Source organism: Callithrix jacchus, chromosome 6, assembly GCF_049354715.1.
Source record: "Callithrix jacchus isolate 240 chromosome 6, calJac240_pri, whole genome shotgun sequence".
NCBI lineage: Eukaryota > Metazoa > Chordata > Mammalia > Primates > Cebidae > Callithrix > Callithrix jacchus.
In genome coordinates this window covers 83,844,921-83,868,983 of record NC_133507.1, presented here as the reverse complement: position 1 = coordinate 83,868,983, position 24,063 = coordinate 83,844,921, and positions in this window count along the sequence as shown.

Genomic DNA, 24,063 nt, shown 5'->3' with positions numbered 1-24,063 from the left:
ATAATACATCGTGATTTCCTCCTTTTATTCTAGTCAATTTTGAAAATTAAATGAAGCTATTAATTCAAATTTTATTGTTATAAATTACTTGTATACTTTATTATAGGTAGACAGAGCAGAGAGGTGAATGTTAAAATGACCATGACAAGTCTTAAGTGTATTTAAAAACAAAAAAAGAGAATAATAGGGTCTGGAGTACATTGGCCATTTTCTGCAATAGTCAAAGAGGACACACATTACTCAGTATTGATCAATAACAGTCATCTAAGAATATGTGTCAATGTGTCAGATATTTCTAGATCTTCTCATTCCTAGTAGAATCTATAAATATAAATATTTTTGTAAAATGTCTATAATTTATAAATATTACAAATTTATTCAAAGGTAAAATAAACATTGTACATACTAAACATATTATTCACATATTTAACTTTAGACCTAGATTATAGATAATGCTCAAAGAGTATGCAGTGAATAAGTAACAGTATGTTCTACAGATTTCTGGTCAACAAAGTACACTAAATACTGTAGCATAATTGGCTTATTTTGGAGCATCATCAAAGAAAGATTACTAATATGAGATAATTCAGTTTAGATGATGATCTTTGTCTTGCAGTCATGAAAAGTCAGTTTTATTTTATAGTCCTTATATGCACATTAAGCTAATATCATAAAAATGACTAACATTAGACTGCAAAGCCTGTGTAAAATGTAAAATGCAATGTTGGTGAAAGTGGCTTCTAAAGTCTCTTCTTATTCTTACATTGTGTGATTCTTTGTCAAATATGTATGAATTAGCTGCATTTCATAAGTTCAGTTCTAATAATATTTTCATTAGCTGAGGATCGCAGGTGTGTGTCCATAAATTAACACTGGAATAGATGTAAATGAATCACCTGAAAAATCAGGAAATATATAATTTCTCAAGCTCCATCTTGAGTAAATCTGACATGGCATATCTAAAATTTTTGTTTTGTCTTCTTTTGTGTGAAGATCCTGTATGAGTCTAATATGTAGCTGGAATTGAGATCTACAGCCATAGGAACTTTCCAAAGAAATATAAGACATATTTCCTGACATCATTGACATGATACTACTAAGGAAAATGCAAATTGAACACATATCAAAACATGAGACAAATATAAGCTATGATATCTAATTATCAGATCACATTTGGTACACTCAACTGCTTAAGAAGTTAGAATGAGGTCAGGTACGACCAGGGTTGCCTGCTTGGACTAAATGGAAGTGGGATGGGATTTTGTAGAAAAGTTCAGATGTGAACATGGAGATCGGAATGGAAGAAGCTTTTGTGTTGGCGCAATAGCATAACTAAAAGTTTCTGAGAAGAAATGGCTTTTAATATGTTAATAAGGTAGGAAGGAAGCTAATGTGGTTGAAGAAAAAAATCTTATTTGATAGGTGAGAAAACCTTAGAATTCAGTGGTTTAGATTTTTTCTTCAATTTTTATTTTAGGCTCAAGGGGTACCTATGCAGGTTTGTCAGATGAGTAAATTGCACAGTTGAGGATTGGCAAATGAATGGTACCATCACCCAAGTAGTGAGCATAGTACTCAATAGTTAGTTTTTCCACACTCTTCCCCCTCTTATACTGCCCTCTTAGTAGTTTCCAGTGTCTACTCTTACTATCTTCATGTCCACGTGTACTCAATGTTTAGCTCCCACTTATAAGTGAAACATTTAGTGTTTAGCTTTCTGTTCCTGTCTTAGCTTGCTCAGGAAAATGGCCTCCATCTTCTTGCACGTTCCTGCAAAGAACATGATTTTGTTCTTATTTATGGCTGAGTAGTATTCTATGGTGCATATATACCATGTTTTATTTACCCAAGTCACTGTTGATGGAATCTAGGTTGATTTCATGTCCTTGCTATTGTGAATGGTGCTGTGATGAACATAGGAGTCCATGTATCTTTTTGGTAGGACAGTTTATTTTCCTTTGTTTTTAAACCCAGTGATAGGATTGATGGGTCAAATAGTAGTTCTGTTTTAAGTTATTTCCGAAATCTCCAAACTGCTTTCCATACTGGCTGAACTAATTTACATTCCAGTGGTTCAGTTTCAACAGTAGAAGACAGTATCGAAGGACAATGAAATTGGCTGGATTATAAGGTCAGATTCCAGTGTGCAAAGTTTAAGTAAGCACAGGGTCACAAACATGTAGATTAAAAATAGAATTTAATGACAGCAAAAACAGCAGTAGGTTTAGCAAAAACAGCAGCAGTTTAAGATGAGAGGAAGGTGCTAAGAACAGGTAAATGGTTTTACTTAATGAAGTGAACATTACAGGTTTAATTTAGTGGCTTGCACATATGGATAATAGTTTTATTCCATAAGATTTTGTAAAATATCAATTCCTCTGTTTTTGTGTTTATCTCAAAATTTCCAGAATAACATGTTTAGAAATGAGTCCAGTTTGCAGTCTAGTCAAGAGGCAATATAGACACCAATCATGTCATTCTAATGAAGGCACTAGAGGGAACCTAGATTGTAGATGCATCTGGAAAATCTGCTGACATGCCTCAAGAAAGCAACATTGAGGAAAGACAGACGTATGCCACTACCCCGTCTCATGTTCATACAAGACTTCACTCCCCACTTATTTGCAACTTCCAGAAGGAGTTGACCCACATGACCTTGTCTCTCTCTCCCTCGTGGTTGTCAGAAGGGTATCCTAGGGATCCAGAAGAGCTGCTTCCCAGCACATTCTGTAGAAGTAGAAAAGGTGTTTGTTCCTTTCTCAGCAATTACTAACTTTCAGGCTGCATCTTCCTGTGGCTGGAATGCTGTTTCTTCTCAGGATTGTAATAACTTATTGGAGGAGTAACACAAACCAGTCACTGCCCCTACCAGCTATTGCTGTAAGATTAGCATTCTCACTGGAAACCCAAAGATGTGCTTCTTCCTGGTATGGAAGATGCCTTCTACACTGCAGAGGAGTACTGAGTTTTGTGAACTCCAAGGGCATCTGTGAATAAGTGGGTCCACACTTGGTTCTGCTCTGTACATTTCCACCATGAGAAAAGGGAAAATGAAATGAAGTATAAGATTGAGCCTCAGATTCCTGTTTGATCTACATGCACAGGAGATCTATTTGAAGGATCTTGATTCCCCTTACTCTGTTTTTTTTTTAATGTCCCAAGATATCATTTAGTGTCCCAGAAGAGTACCTTAAAAATCAGAAGTTTTTTTGTTTGTTTGTTTTTGTAATTTGATGATGACTTCTCAGCTCAAAATTTAGACAATAGGTTTGTCCTTTTATTCCCTGCCCCACCTTCTTGTTTGGAACCTTTAATCCCAGTGTGTGAGCATCTTACCACAAGCAATCATTTTTCAGTTTTCATTGCATTTTTTCTCAGTAAACTCTACAATTCATTAAATATTTAGGTGCCCATCACATGCCAGGCACTGTTTGTAGGCATTTGGGACATGTCTCTGAACAGAAGAGATGAAGACTCCTGGTCTTGGAATTTCTATTTTATCAAAGAATGCAAGACAGCACACAGTAAATAAGCTGCAAGTTCATAGGAGGTAGACATGGTCTTCTGTTATGAGTGTTCAAATGTAGAAAAGTGAAATATTTTTTACATTTTGCCCATATGCCTCAAATACATCTAACATAGATTTTTTGTTTAACATTTTGTGACATTTGTTTTACCACATGTATATATCCCTCTATTAATCCTTCTTTTCCAGAGGTAGAATTTTGAATAGCACACTTGGGTGTACCACTCACATGTTTTCTGAACCAACTTAGAAGATGTTGTTTTTGATAGAAAGGGATATAATTTAAATTGGAGCTGTAAATATAGGATTTCTATGTACAACAGCAAAGAAGACTAATGGAGAAAAGCTGGAGAATATAAGTTCCCCTCCTATGCAAAGAGTAGCATCCATGTCTAGAAATATGGTGGGTTCACTCTGAGAAGCCATAAAGTTGACTTCAATTAAGAGAGCAGGAGTGTTGCAAGGAAGTCGGTAACAATCTCTTTGGGGTACCCCCCAAAGACAGGAACATGATCACAGAGAGGGAGATAAGTAAGAAGGTCAGAAAGATCTGGCCATTTAATGGGCAATTTTGTATATTTGTTTAACTTTAATTCGCCAAAATATAAATTTAGAATAACAGTACTTACCACAGGACATTACTGTTAAAAATTACATGAGATACAAATATTAGAGGGAAGCAGATTCTTAATAAGTAGTAGCTCTATTGATGTTATTACTATAAATTCCTATAACAATAATATAGCTAGGGAAATAATAACCTTCTGGATCATAGGAGTTCCTGAAAAAAAAAGTAGTCAGAGTAAAGCAGTTATTTTAGGAGTCAAAAAGAAGTCATGATTCAAGACTGGGCTGTGGCTTCAATTAGACTGGGATAAATATAGGTCCCACTATTTAATGGTTACGGGACCTTCTGCAAATTATTTAATCCACCTAAACCTTGATTTCTCATTGATAAAATAGATGAGAATCTACCTCAAAGTTCTTATTGCATGGGCTAAATGACATATATTACATCAGAACTGCGTCACTGTGTCAATAAGAACTAACCACATATCATCTGTTTTCTAAAAAGTCTGTTATGTATTGATGCCATATCATCCTGGTAGAGTTTCACTAATTTCTCATCAAAGAACCAATCCAGTCCAACAGCCTAAAGGGGAGGGAATGAAATAACAAGAAGGGCACTGGGTTATTAACAGTGTTTTAATATAGGCGACTTCAGTTGCGAAATTTCTTTCATCCCCTCAAAATTAAATAAGGGTGTGTTAGAGCATCTACATAGATTCAAAAACGATCTTAGATTTATCTAGGAAAAGAATCTATGATATGTAGATAATATCTATCATTTAAATCTATAGACATTTTGTTTGCCACCAAAATTTTTTTAAAAACATTTTGGCAAATTATGTCTGGTTTGCTAATTTTCTTAAAATTATAAAAATATTGTAGCAAATTCCAAAGATCTACACTGTAGGACATATAATAAGGATAGTGATTTGTTAGCAGCAATTTTTTTTTTTAAGATTCGATGTCTGAGAGTTGTTTTTCTCTTAATTTCTGAGATTTTGGTGCACCCATAACCCGAGCAGTGTACGCTGTAAACAGTGTGTAGTCTTTTATACCTCACCTGGCCCCTACTCTTTCCCCCAAGTCCCCAAAGTCCAATGTATTATTCTTATGCCTTTGCAGCCTCATAGTTTAGCTTCCACTTAGGAGTGAGAACATACAATGTTTTCCCATTCCTGAGTTACTTCACTTAGAATAATGGTCTCCAATCCCATCCAAGTTCCTGCAAATGCCATTATTTCATGCCATTTTATGGCTGAGTAGTATCTACAGTATATACATATCACATTTCTTTATCCACTTATTGATTGATGTGCATTTGGGCTGGTTTCACATTTTTTCAATGCAAATTGTGTCTGTTAGTAGTGAGAATCATTATTAACTTCTGTCTCACAGACACACACCTACACAGAGGGTTATTTTCTTTAATTAAATCTTCTCCTTACTCTGTCAGAAAAATTATCCAAACACTTGAAACACACACACACACACACACACACACACACACACACACACACACAGTAAGCACTCTTTCAGTGCCATGAACTCAGATACTAGGCTTAACTTTCCATTGATCATCATTTTTATACACTTTAGGGGCAGCAGTCAATTTTTAGACTGTTGTCCAGTAGAGTTTCAAATAATTCCTATCTGGTGGTATAGAAAACCTCAAAGTTATAATCTCCTGGAAGACATTAGCCAGTTTTATACATAATCTACAAATATATCATAGTATTGCCTTTTATCTAGTTTCTTTAAAAGTATTTGAACTGTTTCAACAGCTTACTGGCTCATCTTATTAATTAATAAGTTGGATAAAATCCTTGCCATGTGCTCATTTTACATTTGCAGCACAGCCAAGCTTTATAATTTTTTGAAAATCATTACTTAACACCAATACATCCTTATTACGATGCCACCAAAGTCAAAATCTGGAGTTCCCTTCTCATTGTCAACATAACCTAAAAACAATGCAAACTCCTCATGAAGTTCATAGACTTAAAATTTCCAGAAACTCAATACTCAAATAAATAATCACTATACAAATACGGGGTAAGGCTAGAAAAATATTCTTGATGGCAAGACCATATCAATTTATGTTTTGCTCAAATCATTGAGTTCTATGAAGGCATAGATTCTGTTAGCCCAATCTCATTCCATTAACGTTTTCTCTCTCTTGTGCTACAGACCCAAGATTTTTAAATTCTTGAAAGTGTCCTGCTTTATTCCCACTGGTATCCCAAATTTACAGCATTTCATTAGCTTCCATTTAAAATGCCACTTTTTCTAAAATTTCTAAATTAGTTAAGAACATTATCTAAGTCACCTAATCTAGAAAGAAAGACCTCCAGCCACATTCTTCCCTTAGCAAATATTTATAGACCACAGGTATGTGCAATGCACTCTACTGAGATCCACAGGTACACTGGTAAAGAAAATAGAGACATAAACTCTCCTCATGAAGGGCACAGAGGTATCTATATTTTGCTATATCTATACATATTATTTCTATTTACTAATTGTTAAAATTATACCAGGGGATATGAAAAGCACTACAAAGAAAATAATTTAAATAACAGAACTGTTACTCTGTTATTCGTTATTCTGTTGAATAATAGAACATATGAAATCAAAACTAAAAAACAAGAAGGAACTAGGTGTGAGAAGAACATTATTTTCTTTCTAGAAATACTTGAGCATGGAGAAATAACAATTGCTAAGAGAAGCCTAATTATTATGCTTATGGAAGCCACATGAACTTCAAGAGTAGTTTGTCAGATACAATTTTCTGGAAAACCATCTGTTTGACACTGTTCTAGATGATAGAATAATAATTTTTTTAATATTCAGGATTTTATATGTTCTAGTTCTTATATGTTATACTCTATGCTAGTGAGAGACATTAAATAAATACTTACCAATAATTAGATAATTATTAGCATATAACTTTGCTCCACCAAAAGCAGGCACTGTTGGTTACCTTTTCAATATTCTCTCTCTCTGTGTCTCTTTCTCTCACACACACATATACACACACAGACCTTTTTCAACACACCTTGTAATATAGCCCCAGGCCTTCTTACAGAACTCTAAAGAGCTGTAAGAAGACACTCTCTCCCAAGTAGTCATGTACTGTGGGAAAGCCTGTCTCTATTTGGTATACGAGGAGGAGAGTCTTTAGAGACAGTTATTTCTAGTGGTCTCTTTGTCAGTGATTGGATTATGACTAAGCTTAGGATACAATTCTGGTCAAGAGCTAAAAAGTTGGCTGGGGAGCGTCTAGGAGTACTCTCTTACTTTGGAAAGAAGACACAGGAAGAGACCATTTTGTATGCTATCACTAGGGGTGGTTATATCTGGATGCACAGATGTCTGCAAACTAACCAAAAGAATCACAGAAAAACTAGCATCACTCGCTTGCATTTCTTGTTATGTGAAATACAATACATTTCCTAAAGTCTGTAGAGTTGACTGAAGATATCCTAACTTGTAGACCCATGTTCAAATGGTCACTTATCATTGCAAATTTGATTTGCAAATAATTGTTTAATTTATCCCTTTCTGTTTCCCCTATTTTGGCCCAAGCTCTCATGATTTCTTAACCAGGATCATAGAAGAAGAGTCCCATCTAAACAATTTTCCAATTAAAAAAGACATATTACTTTGTTCCTACTACTCAATTCGCAGTCTTCTAATAGTTCATAATTTTTAAATAATAAATTTCAAATTTCTAGCATAAATTTAAGTCCGTTTATCTGATCTTGTCTTCCTTTCTTTCTTCTTCTCTTTCTTTCTATTTTTTTTTTTTTTTTTTTTTTTGAGACAGGGTCTTTTTCTGTCACCCAGGTTGGAGTACAGTGGTGCAATCTCGGCTCACTGCACCCTTCACCTCCCAGGTTTATGGGATCCTCCCACCTCACCCTCCTGCGTGGCTGGGACTACAGGCATGCACCACCATACCTGACTAATTTTTTGCATTTTTGGTGGACATGGAATTTTGCCATGTTGCCCAGGCTTATCTTAAACTTCTGCTCCTGGGCTCAAGAGATCCACAGCCTTGGCCTCCCAAAGTTCAGATGACTGGCATGAGACACAGCACCTGGCCTCTCCCTTTTTTAAACGTTTTAGTTCAGGAGTGTATGTACAGGTTTGTTATATGTCACGGGGGTTTGATGTACAGATTATTTCATCATCCTAGTATTAATCCTAGTACTCATTAGTTATTTTTCCTGATCTTCTCCCTCCTCCCAATATCCTTCCTCTAATCAGCCTCAGTGTGTGTTGTTCCCATCTATGTATATATGTGATTTCATCACTTGGCTCCACTTATAAGTGAGAACATGTTGTATATGGTTCTCTGTTCCTATATTAGTTTGTTAAGGATAATGACCTCTAGTTCCATCCATGTCCCTGCAAAAGACACAATCTTCTTTTTAGTGGCTGCATAGTATTCCATGGTGTATATGTATCACATTTTATTAATCCATTCTATCATTAATTGGCATTTAGGTTGATTCTACATCTTTGCCATTGTGAAGAGTGTTGCTGGAAGCATTCCCTTTCTTTTTCTTTCTTTCTTTCTTTCTTTCTTTCTTTCTTTCTTTCTTTCTTTCTTCCTTCCTTCCTTCTTTCTTTCTTTCTTTCTTTCTTTCTTTCTTTCTTTCTCTTTCTTTCTTTCTAGCTTTCTCTCTTCTCTTTTTGTTTCACAAACGATTTATTTCACCTACACTCAACTACCGATGTTGGTAATGCTTGTAGTAATGACAATATCCCAATTTGCTGGTAATGCTTGTAGTAATGACAGCTGGTACTCACTAGAGTACACCATATGCAAACATCCTGATGCTAAATAAGGTATATCAAAATTGTAGGTGCTCAGGGATCAAAGCCAGGCAAATGAGAAATGATTTTTAAAAATAAGCAAATAAAAAACCTAGGAGGTAGGTATTATATTTCCATTTTACAGATAATAAAATTGAGGCTCAGGACATTAAATTCTGGCCCTGCCTGCAGTATGAATTACACTGGTTCTATACAGGGTCAATGCTGAACATCTAACACAGCTCAGCCTAGGCAAGAACAACCATAGTTTGCATCTCAGGTTTCCAGGACTGGAACCATTACTTTACTCTAAACTCTTACGTTTCTTTTGTTTTCAATTCTAATCTCAAGGCAGAGAACTTTAGCAACATTAAAGAAAGTGGCAAGTCTTGCTATTCGAAGTATGGTCCATGGACAGCAACAACAGCATCACCTGGGAGCTTGTTCGAAATGCAGAATCCTGCATCTTCTGAATTAGAGTCTGTATTTTAACAAACCCTCAGGTGATTACCATGTACATTAAAGTTTGTTAAACACAAATTTGGAGACCTGAAAGATATTCTAGTTATAGTCAGTATTAAAAACTCTCTCTTTTTCTCCAAGTCCTGTCTTTGAAATATCACTTGCTAACTTCTTTTGTGAAGCTAACCTGGGTTATAGCATTACTTTGAGAGAAAATATGCTGATTATTCAAAGAGTAAAAATAAAATATTAATATAAAAGGTAAGGAATATTTTATTTTTTATGGAAAAATAAATGAAGCAAACAAGTAGAAATCAGTTTTGTGGTTTACCAAATAGTGTATTGCCTGACCATAATTGTTTTCTACTTTGTACTTTACTTTCCCTGAAATCCACTTCCATATTAAATCTAAATCTAGTCACATATAGTTAATGGTAGACGTGTTCTTCATTTCAACCATTAGAAGAAAAGCAAGAAACTTTCCTTTGGACATTGGTATATCCATTCAAATACTATAAAATTAGCTAAGAGGATTTTACCACAGAATATAACAGGTATTCTTTAAATATATTCAACATCAGTTTATTTTCAAAGTAGAACAGAATGTGAAGGAAACTTCATTTTAACATCAAATCTATTTTTTTTTTCTTTCACAGTATCTGTGGAAAAAAAAGAAGATTCTGCATGCCTTGTCACAGGGACGTGCTCACCTATAAGGGGATATAAAACATGTCCCTTTTTGGCTTTGACTGCTTAAGTAATGAGGCAATGGAGAAAGAAAAATTTCCCATTCCCACACCCATCACAGGCATCAGCATTGACTTCATACAAGCTCTTTTTAACTGTGAACCTTTCCTGGGACTAAACATGCGCAATGTATGCAATTGTATATTCACTCCTGAATTCTTTAGATTTGGTAAGTAAAAATGTCCTGCAGAGTTTAGGTTTTGTTCACTTTAGAGACAACTGTAAAAGTGGAAAATAACACAATTTCATATGTTATATCAACTTATGGTAGGTTCTGCATGCTGGAAAATAATACTGCTGTTCAATTAAATCAGTCCTTCAAAGTAATCAAACCTACTAAATTCCTAGAATATTCCATAAGCAGAAAATTGTTTTCTAATCTTCACTGAGATCTTATTCAGTAAGGACATTTTCTTAACAAACTATACATCTGAGAACAAAATATCGTATTTTAACAGGTACTATAAACATTTTAATTCTGCTAGGGCCAAAATAATGATAAACATGGATAATAGTAATAATCTCTCTCCCCAAAGAGTCTTAGAAATCCTAATTTACTGACTGGTAGCTACTTTCACTAAGTAGAAATACAGTAATTTAATAATCTTACCATAGCAGTTTTCACTAAAGAAAATTAACTCATTCATTATTGCTTATAATTTGCTGAGGCATAGCTGCCATATTTGTAAAATCAGCAGATTCTGAAAAAAAAAATACAAGTTTTTAAATGAACGTTTAATTTTCCCCTAAACACATAAATGATACAATTACTTAGCTCCCTCTAGTGCCAACTTCTAATATAAACTTAATTATAATAACTGTATTCACCATGCAATTTTAAATCAAATTAAAATTTTACTTGGCAATAATTAAGTAAACTTTCAAGGGTTTAATAGGTTGAGTTTGAGATCAAAACCAAGCAAGATTCAACTTATGATACTGCCATAGGTAGGCTTAGGGCTACAGTTACAATAACAGTATTTCTTTGCAAATTTTATTTCATATGTTTCAACTAAACACAAATAAACCAATAGAGTAGTAAAAGAATGTTGATAAAATAAATTAAGGCTCACCATTGAATAACTAAGAGGGATTTATTAAATTTGTACACATCAATTTAGCTATAACAATTTCACTTAATTTGTGGTTTATATTGATTTTCCTTGGAACAAATTTAAAATCCAAGAAGAAAGACACATTAAAGTTTCTATCAAGGTATACAGAATAAAATTTTATTTTCAACTGTAGATTAAAATGAAGCAGGCAGAACACATAATTTAAAAAAAAATTCTAATAAAAACGTCTAACATAATAAAATGACTTATTAATGTATGTTTCCTGGGGATTTCTCTTAGACTAAAGCATATAATTGAAGACTTTTATTTCTAAGTAGAGGTAACATAATTACTTTTATTAAGCAAGTTGTTTTGTACTGAATACATTTAAAGAGAAGATAACATGGTTTGGAGGAAGAGGAGAGTAGTCAAAAGTAGAACCCCTTTCAATGCAAAAGTGTAATAAAACTAGTGGATTTTCTATGAACACAACTTTTCAAAACAGTTTGTATTTTCATTGCTCTTATATTTTGTAATATAGTCTAAAGGCTAAGAAGGATGAAAGAATGAATTTTGGAATCAAATGATATGTTTTTGATTAATATGACTATGGTTAATCTTAAAATACAGATAATTGCTTCCAATTAATAAGGTTCTTATGGAAATTAAAGAAAATGTGTATGTGAAACACACAGCTGAACAATGACAGTTAATAACTTTTTTCTGATGTGTTGGTAATTTTTAAATGTTCCCAGAATAAAAATGTATAATTGAATTGTACTGCTGATCATTGGTAACATAAACCTTATTCCTTAGTGCTGAGAGTTAGTACTTTTAAAGTTACCTTATTTTAGTTTCAATAAACATTTTTGTCACAAATAAGAAGAAATTTTTTCTAGAATAATAGGTGACATTTTTACTTCTGTTTATTTATGTCCTAATAACCCTGATTTAATTTGAATGATTGGACATTAACTCTATATGGAAGGCAAGCGTCTTGGCCCCTGTATTGGCTTCTGCTCCTTCTAATTCCTCCTATTTGCAATTTCCATTTGGCAAGATTGGACAGGTGCCTTTCTTTTTTGTCTAGCATTATGGGTAAATGCCTTCCAAAGTTGTTCTAATAAAAATAAATAAATAACTCACATTCAGGGAGAAACTTTGGAAAATGCTCTGCACTAATAAAATGCCTTAATTTTGTTGTGATGGATGTTAACAGGACAACTTACCTGCATTGCTCTCGTTCTTTGGAGAGCGCTCTCCTTCTTTCCCCAGGCATTGAAGCTCCTTCAATGACTGACTTTCACCTGTTCTATTCCTGACATATCTGTTTGGACTTTTGAATCATTGTGCTAGATGGATTAATGAAATAATTCATCTCAAAAAAAGGAATAATAGATAACAGCTTTTTGCTAATATATGTATATATATATAAAGCTATCTTTTGTCCAGGGTGAATACAGAGATGCCACAGACAATATTCTGATAAGTGTACACAAGCATATATCATTTTATTGTGCTTCATTTTCGTTTAAATTTTACTTCACAGATATTACTTTTTTTTAACAAATTGAAGGGATTATAGCAATCTTGTGACTAGCAAATCTGTGGGTGCCATTTTTCCAATAACACGTGCTCCCTTTGTGTCTCCATGTCACATTTTGCTAATTCACACAGTATTTCAAATGTTTTCATTATTATTATATCTGTTATGATAGCCTCTGATACATGATCTTTGATGTTACTGTTGTAATTATTTGGGGGCACCAAAAACCATACCCACATAAGACACGTAACTTAATAGATAAATATTGTGTGTGTTCTGACTACTCCACTGACTGGCCATTCCTGTATCTTTCTCCCTTTCCTTGGACATCCCTATTCCTTGAGATGCAACAGTTTTAAAGTCAGGCCAATTAAAAACATTACAATGGCCTCCAGTACTCAAGTGAAAGCATTCCATGTCTCTCACTCTAAATCAAAAGTAGAAATAATGAAACTTATTGAGGACCACATGACAAAAGCTGAGATAGACCAAAAACTGAGCTTTATGTGTCAGTTAACCAAGCTGTAAATGCAAAGGAAAGTTCTTGAAGGAAATTAAAAGTGCTACTCCAGTAAACACATGAATAATCAGAAAGCAAAATAGCCTTATTGCTGATATGGAGAAAAGTTTCAGTAGTTTGAGTAGATGAAACCAGTCTCAACATTCCCTTAAAAGCCAAAGCCTAATCCAGAGCAAAACTCTAACTCCCTTCAATTCTATGAAGGCTGAGAGAGGTGAAGAAGCTGCCAAAGAAAAGTTGAAAGCCAGCAAATGTTGGTTCATGAAGTTTAAGCAAAAACACCATCTCCATAACATAAAAGCGTAAGGTAAATTAGGAAGTGCTGATAGAGAAGCTGCAACAAGTTGTCCAGAAGATCTAGTTAAGATCACTGATGAAGGTGGCTATACTAACAACTGATTTTCAGTGTAGATTAAACAACTTTACACCTCATTGGAAGAAGATGACATCCAGGGCTTTTGCAGCTAGGGAGGAAAAGTCAGTGCCTAGCTTCAAAGCTTCAAAACTAGGTTGACTGTCTTGTTAGGTGCTAATGCAGCTGGTGACTTTAACTTGAAGCCAAGGCTCATTTACCACGGAAGAAATCCTAGGACCCTTAAGAATTGTGCTGTCTACTCTGCCTGTGCCCTATGAATGAAACAACAAAGCTTGGGTTACAGAATATCAGTTTACAGCATGGTTTATTGAATATTTTAAGCCCACAGTTGAGAACTCCTACCTAGAAAACATTTCCTTCAAAATATCACTGATCCTGGACAATGTACCTGGTCACTCCAGAGCTCTTATGGAGATGCACTAGGAGATTAATGTTGTTTGTATGCCCACTAACACAACATCTTTTCTGTAGCCTATAGATCAGGGAACAATGTCAACATTAAGCCTAATTATTTATGTAGTACTTTTTATAAGGCTCTAGCTGCCGTAAATAATGACTCCTCTGATGGATCTGGGCAAAGTAAATTAAAAACCTTCTAGCAAGGATTCGCCATTCTAGATGCCATTAATAATAATCCTGATTCATGGGAAGAGGTCAAAATACCATCAATATTAACAGGAGTTTGAAAGAAGCTGATTTCAACCCTCATGGATGACTTTGAGAAGTTCAAGATTTCAGTGGAGAAAGCTCAACATTTCAAATTGTGGAGAAATTAGCAAGAGAGCTAGAATTAGAAGTGAAGCCTAACGATGTGACCAAATTGCTGCATTCTCATGTAAAACTTTAATGGATGAGAATTTGCTTTTTATGAATGAGCAAGGAATGTGGTTTCATGGGATGGAAACTACTCCTGACAAAGATGCTGTGAACACTGTTTATGTCATTATTTCAGCAAAGGATTTACAATATCCCATAAACTTAGTTGATGAAGCAATGAGAGGACTGACTCTAATTTTGAAAGTATTTCTACAGTGGGTAAAATGCTTTCAAACAGCATCACATACCAGAGAGAAATCTTTCATGAAAGAAGGAGTCCATCAATGCACCAAAATTTGTTTTTATGGTATTTTAAGAAATTGCCACAGCCACTGCAACCTTCAAGCTACCACCACCCAATCAGTCAGCAACCATCAACTCTGAGGGAAGACTCTCCACAAACAAAACGATTATCACTCAGAAGATTACTGGCATTTTTTATCACTAAAGTCCTTTTTAAAGTATGGTTTCTTATTTTTTTGGACATTATCTTATTGCAAATGTAATAGACTACAGTATAATATACATGTAACTTTTATATGCACTATGAAAACAAAAACATTCTGTAACTCACTTTTGTTATGATATTTAGTCTAGAACCAAACCCTTGATATCTGAGGTATACCTGTGTAAGTAGCTAGAATTTTCTGTGAGTTTACAAACCTAAGGAGCATTTTAGAAATATTTAAATAAATCTGTGCTATTATAATTGTAGTCTTTTAAACATTTTTATTTCTAAACCTTAGCAGATAAAGCCTAGTAATTAAATACTACAACTCAATTACGTGATTAATGTTTAAGAATTTTATCTTTCCTCTCCTCCTTTAATTGAATGAAATAAACACTTGTAACTCACCAGAAAAATAAGGTTTTTCTTCTTACTTGTCAGAAATTGGAAAGCCAGACTCTATAATTTTCAATAAGTTTGTTACTTTCTCATCTTATTTACCTGTGGTCATAACTTTGTTGATCAATTACTCTTGCCCACTATTCTGAATGCTCCCTCTTTTACAACTGAATGGATTTGCAGGGCTATCAACAGAGAAATCAAATGTACATAATTTAAAAAATCTTCCTTTATTTAGAACTGAAAATGCAAGTTAGATTTTATTCTAGTGGAAAGTTGAAATGTGGTATTGAAAAATTGACATAATTCCCAAGATATCAGCCCTCTACAGTCTCAAGCACATGGAGGAGGTGCAAATTTCTAGGAAAAGAAAGTTTTTTTGGGAGAAAATACATATTTAACATAAGATATTATTCCATTCTCCTTGATTTTTAGCCTTAAAAATTTTCTGGTCACTAGAACATTTAATATTAAAAAATGAAAGGAATATCAAGATCCACAAGGAAAAAGGAAGGCCATGCATTTGATCAGAAGACATTAGCAAAGTAAAGAAGTGGGAAAATAAATTTCAAAGGTGTTCATAGTAAACTACATTGGTAGATTTCCTGTTTCAGCAAAAAGTCATATAATCTTGATCTACCTATTAATAGACTAGAGGGCAATAGCTAACAAGGTGACTACATTTCATCAGAATTACTCCTTAACCAAGTTTGTTTTCTTGAATCACCTACCTTTTCTAGATGGTACAGTTTTGACTAAAATTAGAACTTTTCAAAGAGCAAATTAACTTCACATTCATTTACAGATACAGGACATAGAGTTAGAATCACCCTAATTATAAAGTTAGTTCCCAGGAAACAAATAATCTATTCACCAAACATTTAGAGAAAGAAACATTTATTTTCTAGAACAGCAATATTGATTTTAGTTCAAATTTTCATTTTTCTGTTGGGCCATCTATTGCTGAAAAAGATTTCAGTATTATGCAAGCAAATAAAAATTAGGTTTTTAAAATCTGTTTTAACAGTTTTTCTTTTGCCACTGGCTGAAGTTAACATCACAAGAATTTGAGTAGAACAAAAAAGAATACGGTCAACTCTTATTATTATGGCTGGATTATGGGCTAATAATAACTACAGTAACAATAGGAACAATAAAATAACTTTTTAGTCTTATGTTATCAGGGCATTAAAAAATATATCACTTCATTTAGTTTTCCCAATAATCTTATGATTCAGGTATCATTATCTAATGAGGTACAGATAAATAAAGTCACTTGGTAAAGTCTACTCTGTACATAAGGAGATCAAGGATGTAAAGTAAGTAGGCGATTTGTCTCGAGAAACTGAGCCTTTAGCTGAATGACGATTGTCTCAAATATGACAAAGAGGTGTGGATTAATAACACAATAATAATAGGAATTTATATTTATCTGGCAAATTGACATGTTTTCAAGGCCCTATTAATTCCTTCATCTCATTCAAACCTCACAAATCTGTTAGGCAGATGGGTCTATCATTTTCTCTTTTCTTGAAAATGAGAAAACAGAAGTTGTTCTGTGACTTTCCTAGGTCATACCCCTGAAAATCTGAGGAACAGGAAAAACAGCAACAATAAAAATCCTAGACATTTTTACTCATGAACACTAATAGTTCATGCTTTCAATTACAAAATTGTCCAATTTTAAATTTTATTAAAGGGTTATCACTTTGAAATCCTGTCATCTACTTTCAAATGAACTTTTAAAATAAAAAATTTTTAAATTTAATATTTAACCAAAACCCATAAGACAAAATGTTTCCAACATCTTATTCTTTCATCTTTTCATAATAGTGCCCTTTTTTAAAAGTTTCTGAATCTGTGATGCCATGTGATTCTACAATGCCACAAGAGGAACAGCAAAAATAAATATTATTCTAAAGTGGTTTGTGGATAGTATTAAAGGTTAACTCAGGTAATGAAACAATGAGCTTATTGCCAACTAATTGTATTTCCTGTGTTTTCAATGAGCTGAACTAATGAACTGATGAATATTGAAACTTAGGTATTTTATGGCTAAATTATAACTATAATTTCTAAAATGTGTAATATTTTTTCAATATAACAGCAACACCTGCTGCTAAGTACAAAAATGATTAACCACAAACTAACCTACTATAAAACATCAAAATGCATTTGCCCAATGAAGAACTAATGGGAATTATGCATATTACATTTCCTTCCCTGCTGAAGGCAACTGAGCTTTACCTCATAGCAAAATGAAAATATAACTCTAATACAAAATAATACATACACAGAGACATAACCAAATAATTTCTGATTATTTTTAGACAGGTTTCCTTTTCATGTAATTATTTGGCAACAAAGAGCTAAAATAAAGGTTATAGCATTTGGTAGGTATCTGAACAGCTCTGTGTTAATCAACTAGAAATAGTATTCTGAAACCTTATACCAAAACACTTATTCAGAATTATAATGTAGATTGTGCAAGCTAACAGAAACCAATTTTTTACAATACCTTATCATAATTAGATTTATTCTGTAACTTTTCTAAAAGCACTCACTATTCTGCTGATAGCAAAGAATTGGATAGTAAGAGACTTGTGCAATTGGCTGATCGACTTTAGAAATTAAAATGAGTTACCTAAATTTTCTTTCTGTAGTACTTAATGCTGAATAAAAACTTTAAAATTATTTTTGTAAAATTTGTGTTGTTGAACGATTCACGATAAAGGTAACTGGTTTTTGTAGCTGTGTGTGTAAACCTAGGATGCCTTTCTTCTGTAGACAACTTTATTCAAATGAAGAATACAGAGATGGTGTATCATCATCCTTTTGTAGATGAGCATCACTGAATCATATATAATAAAATATTGTTTTGCACTCTGAGCAACTGGCAAAGAGAAAAAGAAGTATCCTTTGGAAGTGAAGAATTTTAGCATTATTTAAATTTAGTTATTTAGATGTGTGTTCTATTGCTGAAGCTTCAGGACATATTTGCAAATTTTAAAACTACCACCTAATCATTTTGCTGAAAAACAGCAATAGTTAGACATTGCACAAATCATAAAGTGCTTTGCACAAACTCTGGAAACTGTCTTGTCTACAAAATCTTTCCTTAAGCAACAGCAGGGATAAACAGATGGGCCATACCATGTTTTCAAGTGCCTATAGGTTTAGAGTCTGTTAGAAAAGCTAGCAAAAGTATATTCAGGAAGAAAAATTTATAAAATTTAATTTTATTGAATGTCATTATGATTATTTGTACAATAGTACAAAAGAAATCTTAACTGATCTCTATCCATAAGTGTAAAAGAATTGTCAGATCAAAACAGTTTACAGAGCATACCACTCTACACATTGTAAATGATCAAAATAAATGAAACGATTGAAAAGTGTTGCTTTTATAATCAGAAAGATAGAGGACATAAAAGATAATACGGCACTGCCTCCTGAAAGTGACAAATAATTGTGTTCATTCCCAAATAGTTGTTTGGAGTTTAATTTTCTGGGTTTTTTTTTTTATGCTAACATTCTCCACATTTACTGCACAAATTTGCCTGACCAACCTTACATACAAAAGAGTTTAGAAATCTAAGAATTAACCAATTATAAGTAAGCAATCTTGAAATTTACACTTGAATAGTAAGCCTAAAAATGTACTATGAAGACCAATTGAGTTTCACTAAACACTAAAATAATTCATCTGATTTTGGACCATCCATTCCAGTAACAGGAAGTTTTACATTCATTGTTCAGGGTAACTTAGGTCATTTAAATACACACTTAATAAAAAAAGGCTGACTTTTAACTAGTTTCTAGAAAACCAACATATTGAATAGCAGTTGCTGCATCAGTTTATCAGAGCTTCAATTTAAACTCTTAAGTAAAAAGTATTCTTTAGTTAAGCCAAATCACTGAGGACAATTCAGCCAGATGGCCATGGTGCTGATTCGGAAAATATTAAACTGCTTACTGGAATGAGTCAACTGCAGGACTGATTGATTTAGTCACATTTTCAAAACTTTTGCTTCTTATCCCATTAAAAGTAGCACTAATGAGCAGTGGCTATGACCTTCCAGTGAGAAGCCACAAGTTCCACAACCCCTCAATATTTACCACCCAAATTTAATCTTTTTAATGGACACCTTAAAAGGAATCTGATAGAAAATACTAAGAGCTGCTCAGATACTAAAACACTTAGGGAGGCTTTTGATTAATGTTGCATGATTAATCAATTGATTAATATAGTTTTCAATACAGATGTTAGGACACTGTCTACTTTAATCAACCATTCTGAAAATAGTGAAGATAAATACCATACTTTTGTGCCTGCTTAAAAAAAAAATCCTTTCTTTAAAGGTTGTTAATTATGATATAAGCCTTATTTACCACACGCAAATTTTATCTAATGTTGACATATTTATACATAGGAACCATTAATGAGATAAGTGGGATCCTTTTGGCAAAGCCATATTTTAATCACTTTAGAAATAATTTATTTAGCCACTTTATGGACCTTTTCTTTAATGAGAAATTATTTTAGAATAATGCTGTAAAATGCATTAGAATCTTAAAGTTTTTATTATTATTTTCCAAGACCATTTGTAATTTGTGATAATGCTTTTCACCATACTAAAACTGAAATCTTTATTCCAGTCAAAAATAATCACCCTGTAATTACCGTGACAAACTGCCCAAGCTGTATCATCATAGCCATTTCAACTAATGATATTGTATTAGAATGCCTAGCAATAGACTTCAAATGGAAAATATAATTATGTGCATTAGTTTGTCTAAGCATTTATAAGATCACATATCCATCAGTTTTCAGGTCTCATAAAGAAAGCCATACATCACTGTCACTGTGAGTTTTGTTATTGAAAGCACAGGCCTAACAAACTGAGCTTAAGATGTGTATCTTAAATTTCACTTGTTTTGTGGATCACCAAAATCCCTGTAAGTTAAACCAGCATAATTGAGAAGAGCTTTGCCTCCGATGATGGAGGAACTCTGCAGCCAGACCACTTCACACTCTGACTAAACAGAAGACTAGCCAGCCTGAGACAGCTTAATCTAGCTTTTCCACACCTCCTAAATCTGTGGGAGTCTGATTTAGCATAAAAGCCTATGGAAAGGCTTTTGGGTAAGTATCAAAGGTTTCACACTGTCAGCTCAACTGACCTGAAAAGAAATTAGAAGGAAAAAAATGTGCAAAAGATGAGGTACATTTGAGTTGTGCATGGGAGGAAACAGTTCTTTGAAAAACAAATATGCAATAAAGTTGAACAAATTATACTTAAAATAAATGCCAGCATTAGAATTAAAATTTGGCAATTATTTACTGGACTCTGCACATAGCAAACTATAGAACCTTGGGAAAATTGCTCAGCTTCTTTGTTTCTCAATGTTCTCATTTGTAAAATGAAAGCATAGATGGATTTTTTTACCCTTTCCTGATTTACCTTACTATAACAATGTAATTAAAGGCCCAATTTAAAAAAATATTTGCCCTATCAGTTCAAACAAAAGTGTGCATTGAAAAGTAAAACCTGTTTTGGGATAACCAAAGAAAATTGTTTTAATTGGTTGCAAAAAATAACTGATGAACAGGTATAAAAAGCTTCTATCCTGCTAGGAATAATTAAGTTACAAAATATTATACCCCCATCTGCCCAAATTTGAATTTGTTAACATCTCTTGTGTGTTCATTGTAGAAAGTGATAATTCATGTGTGATTTTCTAAAATGTGTCACCTGTACATGATACTGAAAATGTGTTAAAACATGTTCTAGCATCTTTAGATCAGTTTTCTACTAAATCTGGAATGAGACAATTCACTTCTCTATAATATAAACCTAATGGAGATGTGTGTCTAAAGAGTAGCACTGTTGACATTTTGAGTTAGATCATTATTTATGGTGAGGTTATCTTGTATATTCTAGAAGGTTTAGTAGCATCCTTGGTCTGCACCTATTAAGTCCTGGTAGAAGTCACCCTTACTCAAGATGAAAATGAAATATGTCGCCAGATGTTGCCAAATGTTCCCTGGAAGGCAAAATCACCCCTTGTTGAGAACCACTATGTAAAAGTGTAAGCAACTAGTGAAAACACTGTTTGAACAAGAAAAAGTAGAATGTTCTAAAGTCATAAATATGTGGATTTTGAAAAATTCCATGGTTATTTATTTTACATAACTACTATATACCAAAGCATGAGAAAAAAATTAAGTAACACAAATAATTTTTGGCATTAATGTGTCTTTTTCCTATTGCTGGATCTGAAGATGCTTCCTAAGCCCTGCCTCTGAGAAAAATTTTGACTAGGAATAATTCTTAACCCAATTTTAATGTAACTGGGAAGAAAAGGAAAAAGTCAAAGAAGCTGGTAAATTACAGTAGGTAAGATATTTTTCCATTTATGAAAAGGCAAAATTTGTTGTTTCTTTTCTTTTCTTTTTTTTTTTTTTTTGAGATGGAGTTTCACTCTTGTTACATAGGCTGGAGTGCAATTGCGTGATCTCGGCTCACCGCAACCTCCGCCTCCTGGGTTCAGGCAATTCTCCTGCCTCAGCCTTCTGAGTAGCTGGGATTACAGGCACGTGCCACCACGCCCAGCTAATTTTTTTGTATTTTTAGTAGAGATGGGGTTTCACCATGTTGAACAGGATGGTCTCGATCTCTTGACCTCGGTCTTGATCTCTTGACCTCGTGATCAACCCACCTTGGCCTCCCAAAGTGCTGGGATTACAGGCTTGAGCCACCGTGCCCGGCCTGTTGTTTCTTAATATCCAGTTGATTATCATTATTACTCAGCTCAATTAGTTAAGTTTCTCATGACCTCATAAATGTCTAAGACAAAAGCTTCCAGTTGTCCTAACCATACATACATTTATACCTACGTTTTACACATTTTAAATTAATACATCATTTTCATAAGTTAGGAAGAGTTATTCCTAGTCTATAGATTAGAGAACTAAGGCTTAGAAATGTCAATATTACAATTACATGACAGAACTAATAGTCAAGTCTAGGTTTTCTAACTCAATGATTTGTGATCTTAACTCACTGTTTTCAGCTAGGATATTTTACTAAATTCTGCATTATTTTTATAAAGTGTAAATTGTGTATCTATTCAGTAGATGAAAATATTACTCAGTACTGTTTATCTCAGCTATCTACAAGCCAAAAACTGAGAAACAAATGACTTTATGGTCTTAACTTTCATATAATAATCTGTCTTAACTCATAAGTAGGCAAAATAAAGAAAAATCAATCTAATCTTTTTTTTTTTTTGAGGCCACTAATTCACCAGTTCATGGTGTATGGGCATAATTCTAAATCATATAAAATATTGTAGCACTAAAGTTGTTACTATTTAATCCCCCAAATTCCAGAATTTAATTTAGCATTCCCATTGAGTATTCACCAGGATATTCATTTCTGATTTTCTGAGTTCTGGAAGGCTTATAGGACATACAGAATAAAATAGTCGTCTTAAAGCCCCATGTTGAAAACAGGTCTACCATTGTGGGAGCACATTCATTTTTCCCAGTAGGAAGTGTTATTATTCCTTTCAAAGTCTCATACTATGCTAACATCAAGTAACAGTCAGCAAAATTCAGCCTACATTGTGTTATTTCCATGTTTTGGCGCTATATACATTTGTCTATTCTTTCAACTCAAAAGTTGAGCAATATTGCTTGCTGTATTTTGGTGCCAACATAGATTTAAGCCATCCAAACAAGACTGCGTATTTGAACTGACAGAGAGTAAATGATTTGCATCTGGCATAACTGATGGTGGTGTCAAAACCTTGGAAGATAATTCATTGGTAAACATATTCCTCTGGATGCCTAGCCACACATGCCCAATTTCCTATCAAGGGATAGAGCCAGATCATTGCCAGAACAATGTGAAATATTTTACACAGATAATTCAAGAGATTATTTTGCTCTGACAGAAAACGGGGGTGGAGGGGATGTGGAATGTGGTAGTGCTCCTCATTGATGAGGCAAGATAATTTTTAAACCTTCATTGCAGAAATTAAATTTCATGCAAAAATGCCTTTATGACAACTATGGAGTTGATGAACTAGTAAGAATAATCACAAACAGCAAGCTTAAAAGAAAAAAGTAATCTACAATTCTACGATGTAATTGGTAAAGAAAAAAAAAGTTTACATCAGGCCATGACTAAAATGATGACAAAGAAGGAATACAGCATTAAGGCCTCAACATGTGTGTGAACTACCCAGATCTCTTGAAAGAAATAGTTGTAACTAGAAACTGTGCTCAATTCATAATAAGTTTTCAATTTTAGCAGTAGTTTTACACTAGTAGCCTTTTAAGATACACAAGCTCAATGGAATAAAAAGCTTTGAAACTTTCCATTCCTTTCCAAATCTTAACGAATTTATACATGTTCTCCAGATGTCTGTGTTAGTCTGTTATTGCACTGCCATAAATGAATATCTGAGACTGGGTCATTTCTAAGGAGAAGAGATTTAATTGGGTCTCAGTTCTGCAGGCTGTACAGGAAGCAGGGGGCTGGTATCTGCTTCTGGTAAGGTCTCAGAATGCTCACAGTCATGGCAGAAAATGATGGGAACCAGCATGTCTCATGGAGAGAGCTGGAGCAAGAGAGAGAGAAGGAGGAGGTCCCTAAGGCTTTTAAACAACCAGATCTCATGTGAACTAGTTGAGTGAGAACTTACTTATCACCATGGGGTTGGTGCTAAACCATTCAAGAGAAATCCATCCCCAAGATCCAGTCACC